At 43.5% G+C, this 17,482-nt stretch overlaps 1 long non-coding RNA gene across 1 annotated transcript in view; it reads left to right on the top strand.

Moving 5' to 3' along the window:
- Window positions 1–17,482, top strand: part of LOC147371404 (uncharacterized) — a 298,466-nt gene that overhangs the window by 38,945 nt on the left and 242,039 nt on the right. The gene's annotated exons all lie outside the window — the stretch shown is intronic.

Genomic DNA, 17,482 nt, shown 5'->3' with positions numbered 1-17,482 from the left:
TTAAAAATTGGAATCAGAGAAGGGGTGAAAAAGGGCTGAATAAGGTGGTGGTGGTGAGGAAGGAGCATAAAGATGGATTTGAGAGTTATTTGAGAGGTAGATTTGATAGGACTTCATTCATTAGACCCAGGTGGGGGTAATGAAAATAAAAAGGTGGAGTAAAGACATCTAGTTTCTGATTCAGGCTATTGGTTGGGTGGTGGCACTCTGACTCATATATTACAGACTTTATAATATGAGGCTAGATTATCCTGGACAACTTCCAAATGGTTTAATTAGCAAAGTGCTAAAAAGGTACTAAACCACCGCAACAAGAATAGCAAGCTAGTGAGCTTCCACGGAATGAGAGAATTAGAACATGCCTTCCAGATTCACAATTCTCATCAGTTTCACTATAAACTGAATGTAGGACATTCCCCACTCAAGGTGGAGCCTATGAATTCAAGGGGACAACATGAGCCTAAGGTAAAGACATTTCAATGCCAGCTTCTGTATTCTATGTATGAAATTGTCCCTCTTGCCTGTATAAAAAGTAGAGTATGGACTTATATCAGTTCAGTTCAGTTGCTCAGTCGTGTCCAACTCTTTGTGACCCCATGAACCACAGCACGCCAGGCCTCCCTGTCCATCACCAACTCCCGAAGTCCACCCAAACCCATTTCTACTGAGTCGGTGATGCCATCCAACCATCTCATCCTCTGTTGTCCCCTTCTCCTCCCGCCCTCAATCCCTCCCAGCATCAGGGTCTTTTCAAATGAGTCAGCTCTTTGCATCAGGTGGCCAAAGTATTGGAGTTTCAGCTCCAACATCAGTCCTTCCAATGAACACTCAGGACTGATCTCCTTTAGGATGGACTGGTTGGATCTCCTTGCAGTCCAAGGGACTCTCAAGAGTCTTCTCCAACACCACAGTTCAAAAGCATCAATTCTTCAGTGCTCAGCTTTCTTTATAGTCCAACTCTTACATCCATACATGACCACTGGAAAAACCACAGCCTTGACTAGACAGACCTTTGTTGACAAAGTAATGTCTCTGCTTTTTAATATGCTGTCTGGGTTAGTCATAACTTTCCTTCCAAGGAGTAAGCATCCTTTAATTTCATGGCTGCAATCACCATCTGCAGTGATTTTGGAGCCCAGAAAAATAAAGTCTGACACTGTTTCCATTGTTTCCCCATCTGTTTGCCATGAAGTGAGGGGACCAGATGCCATGATCTTTGTTTTCTGAATGTTGAGCTTTAAGCCAACCTTTTCACTCTCCTCTTTCACTTTCATCAAGAGGCTTTTTAGTTCCTCTTCACTTTCTGCCATAAGAGTGGTGTCATCTGCATCTCTGAGGTTATTGATATTTCTCCCAGCAATCTTTATTCCAGCTTGTGCTTCTTCCAGCCCAGCGTTTCTCATGATGTACTCTGCATAGAAGTTAAGAAAGCAGGGTGACAGTATACAGCCTTGACGTACTACTTTTCCTATTTGGAACCAGTCTGTTGTTCCATGTCCAGTTCTAACTGTTGCTTCCTGACCTGCATACAGGTGTCTCAAGAGGCAGGTCAGGTGGTCTGGTATTCCCATCTCTTTCAGAATTTTCCACAGTTTATTGTGATCCACACAGTCAAAGGCTTTGGCATAGTTAATAAAACAGAAATAGATGTTTTTCTGGAACTCTCTTGCTTTTTAGATGATCCAGCAGATGTTGGCAATTTGATCTCTGGTTCCTCTGCCTTTTCTAAAACCAGCATGAACATCTGGAAGTTCATGGTTCACATACTGTTCAAGCCTGGCTTGGAGAATTTTGAGCATTACTTTACTAGCGTGTGAGATGAGGGCAATTGTGTGGTAGTTAAGTGGCCTAGAAATAGCTGTGGTAATTCCATCAGGATAACATGATAAGACTGATTTCCCTGTGATGCCCTTCCTTTCCTGTTCATTCCACTTAATAAATTCCTGAGTGTGACTCAAGGTCCAGCTTACACTAGCTCATACCTTCAGGAAATTGTCCCATGTGATGTCAGTCTGCAGTTAGCTCCCTTGCCCCCACATTCTTTTGCAGCACTTTGGAGTGGATTATAGGCTGCCTTGAATATCTCACTTTCATATTCTGTGAATCCCCAAACCTCATCTTATTTACCTGCTGCATTATTCTTTCAGTTTCAAGGTTCTAGTCTTGAATTTTATTTGCTGATCACTGTGCTTTTAAACAAGACAGCAAGAATTACATGCTACCCACCCTTCTGACTATTTATTGAGTATTAACTATGTGGCAAGTATGTGATCCATCCCAATCACCATCCTTGGCTCCCTCTTGCCCTCAACTCACTCAGTTCCAACTATAGGGACTTATTCCCATCTCAGAGCCTTTCCATTTGTCTTCTGGCTACCCGGAGTGCCCTCCCCCAGAACCTCCCACTGTTTAGTTTCCTTAATGTCATGTCCTCAGAGAGACTTCTTCTGACCCAGCTCTCATTATTTGCTCTCTATCTTGTTATCCTTCACTTTGCATAGAGCACACACGATTATCTAAACGCAACTTGTAACTTGCACACATGGCACGGTGCTTGGTTTTTCAGTAGGTGCTCTGCCTTTTGAATCAGTGAATCAGCTGTCAGGCAAATAGGCACCTGCCCTACTTAGTCTTTGCAGTGAAGACTAATAGTGAGCACCTACTTGTGGCATACTTTTAAGGAACATACCGAGTGAAACAGTGCATGTAAAAGTATAGTAACTTATAATGGGGAGTTACTTGAGACTGTGGATTCAGAGAAAGACCTCCCTGAACCCAGTGAAGTTTAAGTTGAGACTGAAAGGGTTTCACAACCTCTTTTATACACTACTGAATATGTCCCAATTTTCTTCTTTTTTTTTTCTTTCTGGCCATACCATGTGAATCTTAGTTCCCTGACCAGGAATTGAACCTGTGATCCCTGGAAGCATGGAGTTTTAACCACTGGACCACCAGGGAAGTCTCTGTCTCTATTGTCTTGTTCTTTATGCTGCTCAGAGCTCCTTCAGTTTTGACTTGCAGGACAAGACCTTGATTACTGATGGGGTAAAGAAGTAATTGACCTTTCTAGCTATTTTAAGATGGGCTTCCCAGCTGGCTCAGTGGTAAAGAATCCACCTGCCAATGCAGGAGATAGGGGTTCAATCTCTGGATAGGGAAGATCCCCTGAAGAAGCAAGTGGCAACCTACTCCAGTATTCTTGCCTGGGAAATCCCATGAACAGAGGAGCCTGCTGCTGCTGCTGCCGCTGCTAAGTCGCTTCAGTCGTGTTCGACTCTGTGCGACCCCATAGACAGCAGCCCATCAAGCTCTGCTGTCCCTGGGATTCTCCAGGCAAGAACACTGGAGTGGGTTGCCATTTCCTTCTCCATTGCGTGAAAGTGAAAAGTGAAAGTGAAGTTGCTCAGTCGCGTCCGACTCGTAGCAACCCCATGGACTTCATCCTACCAGGCTCCTCCATCCATGGGATTTTCTAGGCAAGAGTACTGGAGTGGCTTGCCATTGCCTTCTCCGACAGAGGAGCCTAGTGGGCTACAATCCATGGGGTCAAAAAAGAGTAGGACATGACTTAGCGACTAAAATAAGAACCAAAAACTTTAAGATAGATCATAAACAGTTCATTTTAGTACACAATGAATAATAATACTCCATGCCAGTCTATGTCATCATCATATTTATTAATGGAATTCAGCATTACAACTGTTCATGCATTTATTTAACTACCATAAACATTAAGCTGATGCCACCATTTACTTGATAAATCTCTTTATTCCATCTTTTCTTTTACACAGATGTAGTTAACCTTCACTCTGTCTGCAGTTGTTTATTCCATCACTAAAGCACTGGTGTGTTAGGACTTAATTGAAGAGGGTTTTTGTCCCCTACCTACTGCAACATTGCTAGTGAGGCACTCTCTGGTATGCATTTCTGGGTTGCTACACTGATGATATGTTTTGATAAAAAGAGTGCCTTTGGATATTATTACCTTGATCTTACTCTTGATATCAAAATTGTCACTGCTACATGGCTGATGGGAAAATGTTCCACTGCTGGGAGCACAGCCACAAAACACTTAATCACAGCTTTCCCTTTCCCTGTTTTATAACCCACCACAACTAACTCTCTCCCTATATATTTATTTCGTTGCTGCACAAATGGATGTTTGTTGATTCAGTGGCTAGTTAGGGCTTATTTCTACAGTCAACTACAAAGATCTTTGTGTTTGGGAAATCGAAGTATAATTTCAGTTGGTTTCTTCATCTCTTTAGTAGGAAAATGGGTGTGTGATCAGAATGTCCAATATGTAATTAGACTGGAAGATGAGACTCCGTTATTCCAAAGCTTCAACCAGGCGCCAGAGGATGAGAACTGGAGAAGGAATGGGTATTGTTGGAACTCGGTCTTCTTTATATCTGTGTGACCGTGGACAAACCCTGCCTCTCTACACTGTAATCTTTTTTCCTATGAAACCACAAGATTGAGTCTTGGGCTCCTTTTGGAAGGAAGCCGGAGGACTTATTGACAAGATGTTGAAATGTCTTGCTATGGAAAACTTCTATTTGGTAAGGTTGCTGGGGACTCATCAAGGGGAGGGTGAGTTAGTGGCCTCTGGTTGTCTCTTCTAGGTTTTGATGTCTTTGAAAGCAGCTGAAGAGAGAGAGAGAGAATAGAAAATTGTGCTTACTGTGTAAACAGTTAATAATACTATCAATTTCTACCTCATTGCCATATAATGGAGATAGGAATCTCATTATTCAGACACATGCAAATGTAACAATTCTAGTCTTTATATGCAGCCTCTTAATCACCATGCCACTCACACTGTGTAATTTGTTCTGAGAACTTGGGCACGTAAAACACATCACCCTAATCACCGCCGGTCATGGCACCACTGAAGACAGAACCAGCCTAATAGGTGTTTGAAAGGAGACGTGCTGAGGACTGCACTGCTGCAGGGCGAAAACAGGCTGCCAAACACAATGGCTCGGATTGGCTTTGGAGAGCAACTGGCTGGAAACTGATACAGCTGTTCCCCAAATGGTGGCAGGGTTTAAAGGTGGCTCCCAAAGACCTATCTTGAGATTGGATTAGTAGAATGGGAAATAAGGTCTCTCTGTGGTTTTAAAGAATGCTGTCAGATCTGGCCTTCAAGTACATCACTCACTTCCACTACACTAGAAATATAGACTCTTAGGAGTTTGTTTGGCTCAGGTATGTGCTGTCTATTATGGCAGCCGCTAGCCACATGTGACTGCTGAGCATTTGAAATCTGGCTAGAGCAAAGGAGATGAGCTGTATGGGTAAAATACATATGGAATTTCAAATACTTTGCAATAAAAAAAATGAATGCAAAGTAGCTCATTGATAATTTTATATTGATTACATGTTGAAATGATGCTATTTTGGATATATTGATTTAAATTAAATGTAGTATTAAAATTAATTCCTCTTGCTTCTTTTTACTTTTTAAATGTGAGTCCTTAGAAAACATAAAGTTACATGTGTGGCTCACATTTTAATTCTATTGGACAACACTTGCCTAGAGGAATCAGATGCTTGTTTACTCCAGCTGCTGTGATTCTGCCTTATTTTTCTTTCTCCTTTTACAAACTCATATCCCTTTAAAGACTTTTCACATTGGCACGAGGAGCCTGCTTCCTCACTCCTACTGGGGAGCAGAGTTCCTTTCACCATTCTGCCTGGCGTCTCTCTACCTAACTCCTGGTGCAGACAGCTTGAATAAAACATGTTCCTCTGGCTGTGAAGAAAGCCCTGTTTTCAGGGACATCTGGGTCAGAATTTTAGACAGACATGGGAGTTTAAACCTGACATAGGTCTAGCCTTCTGATGAGGTTTAGGTTTTGTCCCAGAGGACCTAAGTGGGCGAAAAACCACAGCACATCAAGGACAGTATGCAGTGTAAAGAGAAGCAGGGGTCCTGGACTGATGTTAGAAGACATGGATTAAAATCTCTGGTTAGCCACTGGTTAGCTAGCTTTGATTTGGACAAATCATGGTATTTGAGCCTCCGTTTCTTGCTCTGTCAGCTGCCTATAAGGTGAACTCAACTACGCTTACTTCAGAGAAATGTTGTGTTGTGTTCGTTGCTCAGTCATGTCTGACTCTTTGCGACCCCATGTAATGTAGTCCACCAGGCTCCTCTCTCCATGGGATTTCCTGGGCAAGGATACTGGAGTTGGTAGCCATTCTCTTCTCCAGGGGATTGCTGAATATCAAATGAGATCATGTATAAGAAAATATGTATGACTTGGGAAGCTCTGTTTATGGTGGCAAATTTATGGCCAGAGGTGCAGGTCCTGGGGACAGATGGTTTTGTTTGGAAAAAAAGAAAAATGCATTTTCTTTACCAGAATTGGAGTATCTGCAGTGGAGGGGACACTCTTCTGTTTCTCATAGACTTTACCATTCTTGTTATCTTAATTCAGTTGATTTGTGGCACCTGCCTGTCTGCTTAAGGTGGATGTGTTCAGGTACCTTGTAAGATGGGACAGGGCACACTTAGTAACACAACCATGCCTGTCGCTGGCTGGCACAGTTCCTGTCCCCAGCAGCTCACAACAAGTACGTAAGTTATAGCATAACTAAGTCTGGATGCATGGATGTTTACCAAGCAGCTGATCACTGCTCTAAGATCTAGGGATGAAAATTGAGAGGAACAAATAGCTGTGGGTATAACAAAAAGTCCAGGTGACTAACTGAAGGACATTTAAGAGGAGGTAGGGTATAGGAGGGGGGTATAGAAGGAAGACGGAGAAGGCAATGGCACCCCACTCCAGTACTCTTGCCTGGAAAATCCCATGGATGGAGGAGCCTGGTAGGCTGCAGTCCATGAGGTCGCTAAGTGTCGGATACGACTGAAGTGACTTAGCAGCAGTAGCAGTATAGGAGGAAGAAGGGTAACATTTTTGAGCCAAGACTGGGCCATACATAAGACTGAGCACTTCTCATCACTAACCATCTCATCTACGCAAAGCAACCATCAGAGCTAGATATTGTTATCTTTGTTTGCAGATAAGGACAGGAAGTTCATGAAATCCTCCCAAGGTCACACACAATGGATAGAGCTAGGATTTGAATCCAGGTCTTTCTGAGTGGATTAAAACCCAGAAACACAGGGCTTAAGGCCATGGCGTGGCCACTGTGTTCCCCTCAACCCCTCCAGAATTAATGAAAGGATGATGCATAGCCAGGAGAAACATCAACAACCTCAGATATATCTGAGGTTGTCATGCTGTCATGTTGTCAGATGACAACACCCTTATGGTAGAAAGTGAAGAAGAACTAAAGAACCTCTTGATGAAAGTGAAAGAGGAGAGTGAAAAAGTTGGCTTAAAGTTCAACATTCAGAAAACTAAGATCATGGCATCCGGTCCCATCACTTCATAGCAAATAGATGGGGAAACAGTGGAGACAGTGTCAGACTTTATTTTTCTGGGCTCCAAAATCACTGCAGATGGTGACTGCAGTCATGAAATTAAAAGACACTTACTCCTTGGAAGGAAAGTTATGACTAACCCAGACAGCATATTAAAAAGCAGACATTACTTTGTTACATTACAAAGAGTTGACATTACTTTGTCAACAAAGGTCTGTCTAGTCAAGGCTATGGTTTTTCCAGTGGTCATGTATGGATGTGAGAGTTGGACTATAAAGAAAGCTGAGTGCCAAAGAATTGATGCTTTTGAACTGTGGTGTTGGAGAAGACTCTTGAGAGTCCCTTGGACTGCAAGGAGATCCAACCAGTCCATCCTAAAGGAGATCAGTCCTGGGTGTTCATTGGAAGGACTGATGTTGAAACTGAAACTCCAATACTTTGGCCACCTGATGCGAAGAGCTGACTCATTTGAAAAGACCCTGATGCTGGGAAAGATTGAGGGCAGGAGGAGAATGGGACGACGGAGGATGAGATGGTTGGATGGCATCACCGACTCGGTGGACATGGGTTTGGGTGGACTCCGGGAGTTGGTGATGGACATGGGTTTGGGTGGACTCCGGGAGTTGGTGATGGACATGGAGGCCTGGCGTGCTGCAGTCCATGGGGTCACAAAGAGTCGGACACGACTGAGTGACTGAACTGAATTGATGCATAGCAATTATTTTCTTAATGTTTGTTGGGCCTTTTTCTTACCCACTACCCACCCCTTTCCAAGAGATTTGTATTTTTAAAGCCAAAATGATTTATTTATTGAAGTTACTATAGTATACTTTTGAAAGCATGTTGTTATTTAGTCACTAAGTTGTGTCTGACTGTAGCCTACCAGATTCCTTTCTCCTTGGGATTTCTCAGGAAAGAATACTGGAATGAACTGCCATTTCCTTAGGGGATCTTCCCAACCCAGGGATAGAATCTGTGTCTCCTTCATTGGCTGTCAGATTCTTTACCCCTGAGCCACCAGAGAAGCCCTTTGAAAGCATACAAAACTGCATAATAATGCATGATTTTTCAACAAAGACACTAGATATATTTAATGACAAGATAAAGGTATGTCTAATGACTTTTGTTCTGTTCTAAAGTGAAGTCAATCAGTCATGTCCGACTCTTTGTGACCACATGGACTGTAGCCCACCAGGCTCCTCCATTCATGGGATTCTCCAGGCAAGAAGACTGGAGTGGGTTGCCATTTCCTTCTCCAGTGGATCTTCCTGACCCAGGGATTGAACATAGGTCTCCTGCATTGCAGGCAGGCTCTTTACCATCTGAGCTACAAGGGAAGCTCAAGTTCTAAAGTCGTCATGAATTCAAAAGTTGCACATCTAGGAAATGTACTAAGGGAGCTCTCTTCCATGGTCTGTATATTTTAATCCATCTCATGTGAGTATCTCTTCTGTTTTGGTGATTGGCTAGGATCCAGGGATGTTTGGAAGATGGCACTAGGAGCCCATCAGCATCATTAACTCTTCTAAGAGGAGAGGGAGCACAGATGTCAAAAGAGGCATCCTGAGCTTGTTCACCTCCTAAGTGAAAGTGAAGTCGCTCAGTCATGTCCGACTCTTTGCGACCCCGTGGACTATAGCCCACCAGGCTCCTCTGTCCATGGGATTCTCCAGGCAAGAATACTGGAGTGGGTTGTCATTTCCTTCTCCAGGAGATCTTCCCAACCCAAGGATTGAACCCAGGTCTCCTGCACTGCAGGCAGATGCTTTAATCTCTGAGCCACCAGGGAAGTTCACCTCCTAAAGTGAATTCACTCAGTCATGTCCGACTCTTTGCGACCCAGTGGACTGTAGCCTGCCAGGCTCCTCTGTCCATGGGATTTTCTAGGGAAGAGTACTGGAGTGGGTTGCCATTTCCTTCTCCAGAGGATCTTCCTGACCCAGGGATGGAACCCAGGTCTCCCGCATTGAAAGCAAGACACTTTACCGTCTGAGCCACCAGGGAAGTTCACCTCCCGTACAGTTCAGTTCAGTTCAGTCACTCAGTCGTGTCCGACTCTTTGCGACCCCGTGAATTGCAGCATGCCAGGCCTCCCTGTCCATCACCAACTCCCGGAGTTCACCCAGACTCACGTCCATCGAGTCAGTGATGCCATCCAGCCATCTCATCCTCAGTTGTTCCCTTCTCCTCCGGCCCTCAATCCCTCCCAGCATCAGAGTCTTTTCCGATGAGTCAACTCTTCGCATGAGGTGGCCAAAGTACTGGAGTTTCAGCTTTAGCATCATTCCTTCCAAAGAAATCCCAGGGCTGATCTCCTTCAGAATGGACTGGTTGGATCTCCTTGCAGTCCAAGGGACTCTCAAGAGTCTTCTCCAACACCACAGTTCAAAAGCATCAATTCTTCAGCACTCAGCCTTCTTCACAGGCCAACTCTCACATCCATACATGACCACTGGAAAAACCATAGCCTTGACTAGATGAACCTTTGTTGGCAAAGTAATGTCTCTGCTTTTCAATATGCTATCTAGGTTGGTCATAACTTTCCTTCCAAGGAGTAAGCGTCTTTTAATTTCATGACTGCAGTCACCATCTGCAGTGATTTTGGAGCCCCAAAAAATAAGGTCTGACACTGTTTCCACTGTATTCCCATCTATTTCCCCTGAAGTGATGGGACCGGATACCATGATCTTCGTTTTCTGAATGTTGAGCTTTAAGCCAACTTTTTCACTCTCCTCTTTCACTTTCATCAACAGGCTTTTTAGTTCCTCTTCACTTTCTGCCATAAGGGTGGTGTCATCTGCATATCTAAGTTTATTGATATTTATCCTGGCAATCTTGATTCCAGCTTGCGTTTCTTCCAGCCCAGCATTTCTCATGATGTACTCTGCATATAAGTTGAATAAGCAGGGTGACAATATACAGCCTTGACGTACTCCTTTTCCTATTTGGAACCAGTCTGTTGTTCCATGTCCAGTTCTAACTGTTGCTTCCTGACCTGCATACAAATTTCTCAAGAGGCAGGTCAGGTGGTCTGGTATTCCCATCTCTTTCAGAATTTCCCACAGTTTATTGTGATCCACACAGTCAAAGGCTTTGGCATAGTCAATAAAGCGGAAATAGATGTTTTTCTGGAACTCTCTTGCTTTTTCCATGATCCAGCAGATGTTGGCAATTTGATCTCTGGTTCCTCTGCCTTTTCTAAAACCAACTTGAACATCAGGAAGTTCACGGTTCACATATTGCTGAAGCCTGGCTTGGAGAATTTTGAGCATTACTTTACTAGCGTGTGAGATGAGTGCAATTGTGCGGTAGTTTGAGCATTCTTTGGCATTGCCTTTCTTTGGGATTGGAATGAAAACGGACCTTTTCCAGTCCTGTGGCCACTGCTGAGTTTTCCAAATTAGCTGGCATATTGAGTGCAGCACTTTTACAGCGTCATCTTTCAGGATTTGAAAGAGCTCAACTGGAATTCCATCACCTCCAATAGCTTTGTTTGTAGTGATGCTTTCTTAGGCCCACTTGACTTCACATTCCAGGATGTCTGGCTCTAGGTCAGTGATCACACCATCATGATTATCTGGGTCGTGAAGATCTTTTTTGTACAGTTCTTCTGTGTATTCTTGCCATCTCTTCTTAATGTCTTCTGCTTCTGTTAAGTCCATACCATTTCTGTCCTTTATCAAGCCCATCTTTGCATGAAATGTTCCCTTGGTATCTCTAATTTTCTTGAAGAGATTTCTAGTCTTTCCCATTCTGTTGTTTTCCTCTATTTCTTTGCATTGATCGCTGAGGAAGGCTTTCTTATCTCTTCTTGCTATTCTTTGGAACTCTGCATTCAGATGTTTATATCTTTCCTTTTCTCCTTTGCTTTTCACTTCTCTTCTTTTCACAGCTATTTGTAAGGCCTCCCCAGACAGCCATTTTGCTTTTTTGCATTTCTTTTCCATGGGGATGGTCTTGATCCCTGTCTCCTGTACAGTGTCACAAACCTCATTCCATAGTTCATCAGGCACTCTCTCTATCAGATCTAGGCCCTTAAATCTATTTCTCACTTCCACTGTACAATCATAAGGGATTTGATTTAGGTCATACCTGAATGGTCTAGTGGTTTTCCCTACTTTCTTCAATTTAAGTCTGAATTTGGCAATAAGGAGTTCATGATCTGAGCCACAGTCAGCTCCTGGTCTTGTTTTTGCTGACTGTATAGAGCTTCTCCATCTTTGGCTGCAAAGAATATAATCAATCTGATTTCGGTGTTGACCATCTGATGATGTACATGTATAGAGTCTTCTCTTGTGTTGTTGGAAGAGGGTGTTTGCTATGACCAGTGCGTTCTCTTGGCAAAACTCTATTAGTCTTTGCCCTGCTTCATTCTGTATTCCAAGGCCAAATTTGCCTGTTACTCCAGGTGTTTCTTGACTTCCTACTTTTGCATTCCAGTCCCCTATAATGAAAAGGACATCTTTTTTTGGTGTTAGTTCTAAAAGGTCTTGTAGGTCTTCATAGAACCGTTCAACTTCAGCTTCTTCAGCATTGCTGGTTGGGGCATAGACTTGGATTACTGTGATATTGAATGCTTTGCCTTGGAAATGAACAGAGATCATTCTGTCGTTTTTGAGATTGCATCCAGGTACTGCATTTTGGACTCTTTTGTTGACCATAATGGCTACTCCATTTCTTCTGAGGGATTCCTGCCCGCAGTAGTAGATATAATGGTCATCTGAGTTAAATTCACCCATTCCAGGAGACTCTAAAGGAAATGTCTATCCCTAGCATCCTGTCTTCTCTTTCCTTCCTCCTGGAGGGTGTATTTATGGACAGTCAAGTTTGTTGTCTGGGGAATCTGACCAGCCTGCAGGGCACTCTGGTCCCGGCAGTGACTAGGGCTGTTTGATTATAAAACCTCTGGTTCTTGTCTGTAGTAGTGTTTAGCATTGATTCCTTAGTGATAAGGAACTGCGCCCCACCTCAAACCGGTGAGGCTTTCTGTGGCTATCCCAACCAAAAGGTCTCCTCCCCACCCCTTTGCTCCAAACTCCCTTGGGATTGGCTCTTCAAGTGGGCAGAGGTCAAAGAGAGTTGCAAGTGAGCAAGCCAAGGGCGATGGCCTTGGTTATGGGCCTTGTGTGCATCATGAGACAGTGGCCTTCATCAGCTTGTGTTTGACTTCCCTCTGCTACAAGTTGGGGTAAAGGTCACCATGGGCTCATTCAGAGCCCAGGCTCTGGAATCTGACACACCCAAGTTTCGTTCTTTACACTGCTATTTTCTGGCTGGATCACCTGGCAGAGATTGACTTAAAATGTAAATCATCTACACAAAAATGTATAATAACAACGAGGATGTTATGATATTTTAATAATAACAGCAAGCACATCTATTGCTTTTACTAAGTGTTATGCACTACTCTGTCTTGTATATATTAACTTAATTGATCCTACAGCAACCCTATGAGGTATGTACAATTATTATCCCCATTTTACTGATTAGGAAACTGAGACAGTGAGAAGTGAAGAAATGTCTCAACATTCTATAGGTGGTAATTACATACCTGAGATATCCAAGTAGTGCGAGTCCAGAGTCCATTCCTAAGCACTGGGTTATGCACAAATATTAAACACATGCAAATTTGGAACACAGTAGATGTTCCATAAATTCTGTCTATTAATCCAATTATTATTATCTTTAATGGTCTTGGTTTGCATGGCTTCCATGAGGCACCTTAGAAGTGGAGTGAGACAAGGCATTTTTGTAAAATGATGACTTCTTTTTTTTTCATCATTTTGAACTTAGGTGAGGGTATTGGGTCTGAATTCCATTCCTCTGCTTTTTTTTTTTTGGATCAAACAATTTTGTTGAGGGGCTTCAGGGGAGGGTCGATGGCCTGGGAGGACAATAAGATCTGATGTCCTAGCCTGACTGGGATCTCCCCAGTTTCACAGTGGCCAAAAAGCAGAAGCAAATATTTCAGAGAGGTGAGGTGACAGGCTTGATTATTCCTTTTGAATCTTTTTTTTTTTTGGTGGCGCAGCATGACATTTAGGATCTTAGTTTCCCAACCAGGGATTGAACCTGTGTCCCCTGCAGTGGAAGCATGGAGTCTTAACCACGGGACCACCAGGGAAGTCCCAGTTCCTCTGTCTTTTAACTTATTATATGTTAATATTTTTATCACATTTTGCAGTTTACATATTACATTGTACTCTGATGAACACTAACATCTTTTCATGGGCATAAGCTAAAGTGAGTTAATATGTGTAAAGTATTTAGACAAGGGCTTGGTACTGAGTATGTGCTATATAAGGAGAGGGTATATAGAGGGTCATTTCAAAGACCTGAATATGATTTCACCTGAAGCTCTGCTTTGATCTATCTTTCCTTGTGGGGATGCTTCTGTCCCCAGATCCTATTAGGACAGATAGAGACCATGTGCCATAGTTATCTATTGTGTTGCCAGCTGCCAGTACAGGAGCTCCTTGAGGATAGAGATCTAGCTGGATTGACCCCTCATGGCCAAGGCCCACCACATGGACTGGTGCACAAAAACAAATATGAGGTTGGCAAGAAACCTTTCTTTGTACCGAACTCCAGTAAGGAACAAGGCAAAAAGAAATCAGAGGAACACATCTTCATTTCCCAAACTTGCCATTCTACCTTTTAGGGTCTATATTTAAATGATTATTTCATGACACAAGGAGTTAATAGCTCCCTTCAGGTGACCCAGCGGTGAAGCCAACATCACTTTATGCAAATTGTCAGACATGGGAATTATGTCACAGAAGACAGGGGCTGCAGGTACAGAAAGAAGACTGGCTTTTTGCTCATACTGTTTCTGTAACTATGAAGTTTCTCTGTACACAATTTCTTTGTATGCATATATATTTCTGTATTATATAATATTTACTGAGATTCAACTAGGGGTCAGATGTTTTAAAAGCCTTATATATATTAACTCATTTAATTCTCATGATAGCCCCATGAGCTCGATACATTTATGATCCTCATTTCAAGGACTCTGGGGCATAGAGAGGCTTGGCTCGGCTCCCAAGGACACACAGCTGGTATGTGGTGGAGGTAGGATTTGAACCCCAAAATCTGGTTCTGTTATCTTACTCATCACATGTAACATCTGATTCCTTATTTTGATCTAGTCCTTCCATCTAATATGTAACTAATATAGAAAATGCTATGTTAGTTATGTCAAATTAACACATTACAGAGATTTTAGAAGGGTTATCAATGGCCCTACCCACCCCAGAGAGAGCTCCCCAAGGGTTACCTCTCCTGGTGGTCAGCAACTGCTTTGCCCCTGTAAAAACTCTTTAATGACAAAGGGCTGACGGACATGTGAGTTCCTAACAGAAAGTGACAAACTCTGCTACTTTAGTTAAGTGTCATTTACTATAGAAGTAACACACTTCCAAATGGTCCATCAGAACCCCCTTCATCTGCTGCTCCCATATCTGCCCCAAGGACCTGGCCTGGGAAGTGAATCACTTGTAAGCCTAAGATTTCCAGTCCCCCATGGTCTTGGTCTGGGCTTCCCTGGTGGTTCAGATGGTAAAGAATTCACCTGCAATACAGGAGACCTGGGTTTGATCCCCAGGTTGGGAAGATCCCCTGGAGAAGGGCATGGCAACCCACTCCAGTATTCTTGTCTAGAGAATCTCCATGGACAGAGGAGCCTGGTGGGCTACAGTCCATGGGGTCACAAAGAGTCAGACATGACTGAGTGACTAAGCACATGGTCTTAGTCAAGGGATGCTATAGCAAAATACTATAGACTGAGTGACTTAACGAACTAACATTTCTCATGGTTCAAGAAGTTGGGAAATTCAAAATGAGGGTACCAGCAGATGTAATCTTGGTGAGGGCTCCCCTCCTGGCTTGGAGATGGCTGCCTGCTCACTGGGTGCTCACAGAACCTCTTTTTTGTACTCTCAAAAATACAGAGAGCTCCTCTTCTTATGACGGCACTAATCCCGTCATGACCTCATCTAAACATAAGACTATTTCTTCAAATACCATCACATCACATCTCTGGGGGTTACAGCTTCAACATATGAATTTTGGGGCAACATACGCACATAATGCTTTTCCTCTTTCCTGCAGACAATAGGTCCCAGAGCTACTGATTTCAGTGCAAAGTGAGGCACCAGGTAAATACTTATAATAAATACTTGTTGAACTGAAAGAAGATGAATGATGCCCTGGTATTTAAAAGTTTCTAAGGACTAAGACTCTCCTTTTTGCCTGGAAGAGGGACTGCAGCATATACTAAAACTGCCAAAGCACCCAGAAGTTGAAAGAGTGATGGGAGCTGGAGTCACTTAGGCAAGTGTCTGATAAAACAACTTCGCTCTAGGATAAAGAGAGAAAAAGAATGGGTGTCAGAGTGGGGAAGCCCCTCGTTTGTGTCTTGGTGCTGCCATGGAGAGGCTGTGCAACCTGGGCAGGTCAGGTGGCCCTCTTCCTCACTCTTCTGTAAAGGAGGATGATACTGACTTCATGGAAGTGCTGGGAGGAGGTGCTGGAGCAGCGTTTATAAGTCAGCAACACACCTCCTGGCTTGGAGAGGTGCCAGAAAAGGTTTCCCCTTCTTAAATTAATGCTTTGTCTGTGCCAAGTGAAGCCTTCGATGGGACGTGGGTAATCTAAAGAGCAGATATGGGAGAGCTATGTGTACATGAATCACAGGCTCATAGAAGCTAATGTTAGTACATGACCTAAAAGAGATATGTCATGGGAACCAAATAAACTGTTTATATCTCGGAGGCCACCCATGACATCTGAGGTTACCTATTAGCCTTACCATGAGCTCTTGGGTATCACAGGTAGGGAGGGAGAGAGGGAAATGGAGAACATTACAGGTGAAATTTACATGTAGCTCTTTTGTAGCCCTTAAAACCCCTATCCCCCAGAAACTTTAAAAGGACTGGAGTGGTAGATTTAAAAAAAAAAAATAGCTTACTGAAAAGGGCAGACTAGATACTCTATATGCAAGGAATGGGGCTGGTAATATTAAGCAAGCACCTGGAAGCAAAGGGACCTTGCTTCACTAAATTGGAGCTAAACGTACCCACCTGGTTAGCTTTGTGTGTAATAAGTAAGCTTTCAGGTCCTCTGTGTCCCCAGGTGCCCACTGGTCATCTACCTGTGAGGTCAGGCTGCCTTTCTCTGCCACCAGCTTTCTTTCCTTGGCCCACCCCAATTCTCATCACAAAGCCCAGGTTTTGAGCCAGGTTACTGAGACCTACAGGGTGACAGAAGTTTAGAGAAGGCTGCTGATTCCCCTTCTTCAAGAGTAATGTCCAAGAACATGAGCTTTAGCATCAGAATCATCCAGGTTTGTGTCCAGGCTCCATTGCTTGTTGGTTGTATGACCTTGGGTACATTTCTTAACCTCTGCATCTGTGAGATGGGCATAATCATACCTATTTCACATGGTTGAGTGAATTAAGTGCTATAAATGAAACACCTACAACCATGCCTGGAAAATGAACACTCAGAAGAGAATAGCTATTATCATTCTTAGTAGTGGCATTTTTACAGACTGGGAAAAACCCATTGTCCTTCATTCTATTTCCTCTCTGATCCTGATGGTTGTGGACTAGTGGAGAGAGCAAGACCAACAGAGGCCTCTGCTGCCAGCTGACATGCAACCTTGAGCAAGCCCGTCTCCACTCTGAGCCAGACTTCCCTCCTCTCTTAAATAAGGACAACAGTGCACCCCCTCACTGGACTACCTGAGTGCTGGGAGGCACGCAAGGGACACCGCCACCAAAGTTCAGCGAGTCTACACGGAGACGGGAGAGGTAGGATGATGCCATCTATGATGCCCTAAAGCCCCACACACTCCTCCATGTGTGGCCCACAGCACACCCTGTTAAAAACATAAAATTTCAGGTCCCAACACAGATCTTGTAAAACCAGAAACTCTGGGGGTGGAGTGTGTGATCTCCATCCAGCCAGCATTCCAGGTGATCCTGTTGCACCTTCATGTGTGGGAAGCACTGTGTTAAGGTCATCCGGAGAAGGGCAGAGATGAATTACCCACAGGAAACTGTTTAACTTTGGAAGATATTT

The sequence above is a fragment of the Bos grunniens genome, chromosome 5 (genome assembly GCF_055505025.1).
Source record: "Bos grunniens cultivar Pamir isolate PY7600 chromosome 5, Bosgru_T2T1.0, whole genome shotgun sequence".
Lineage (NCBI taxonomy): Eukaryota > Metazoa > Chordata > Mammalia > Artiodactyla > Bovidae > Bos > Bos grunniens.
Note: the sequence above shows the minus strand (reverse complement) of the source record. Positions and strands in the feature narration are given on the sequence as shown.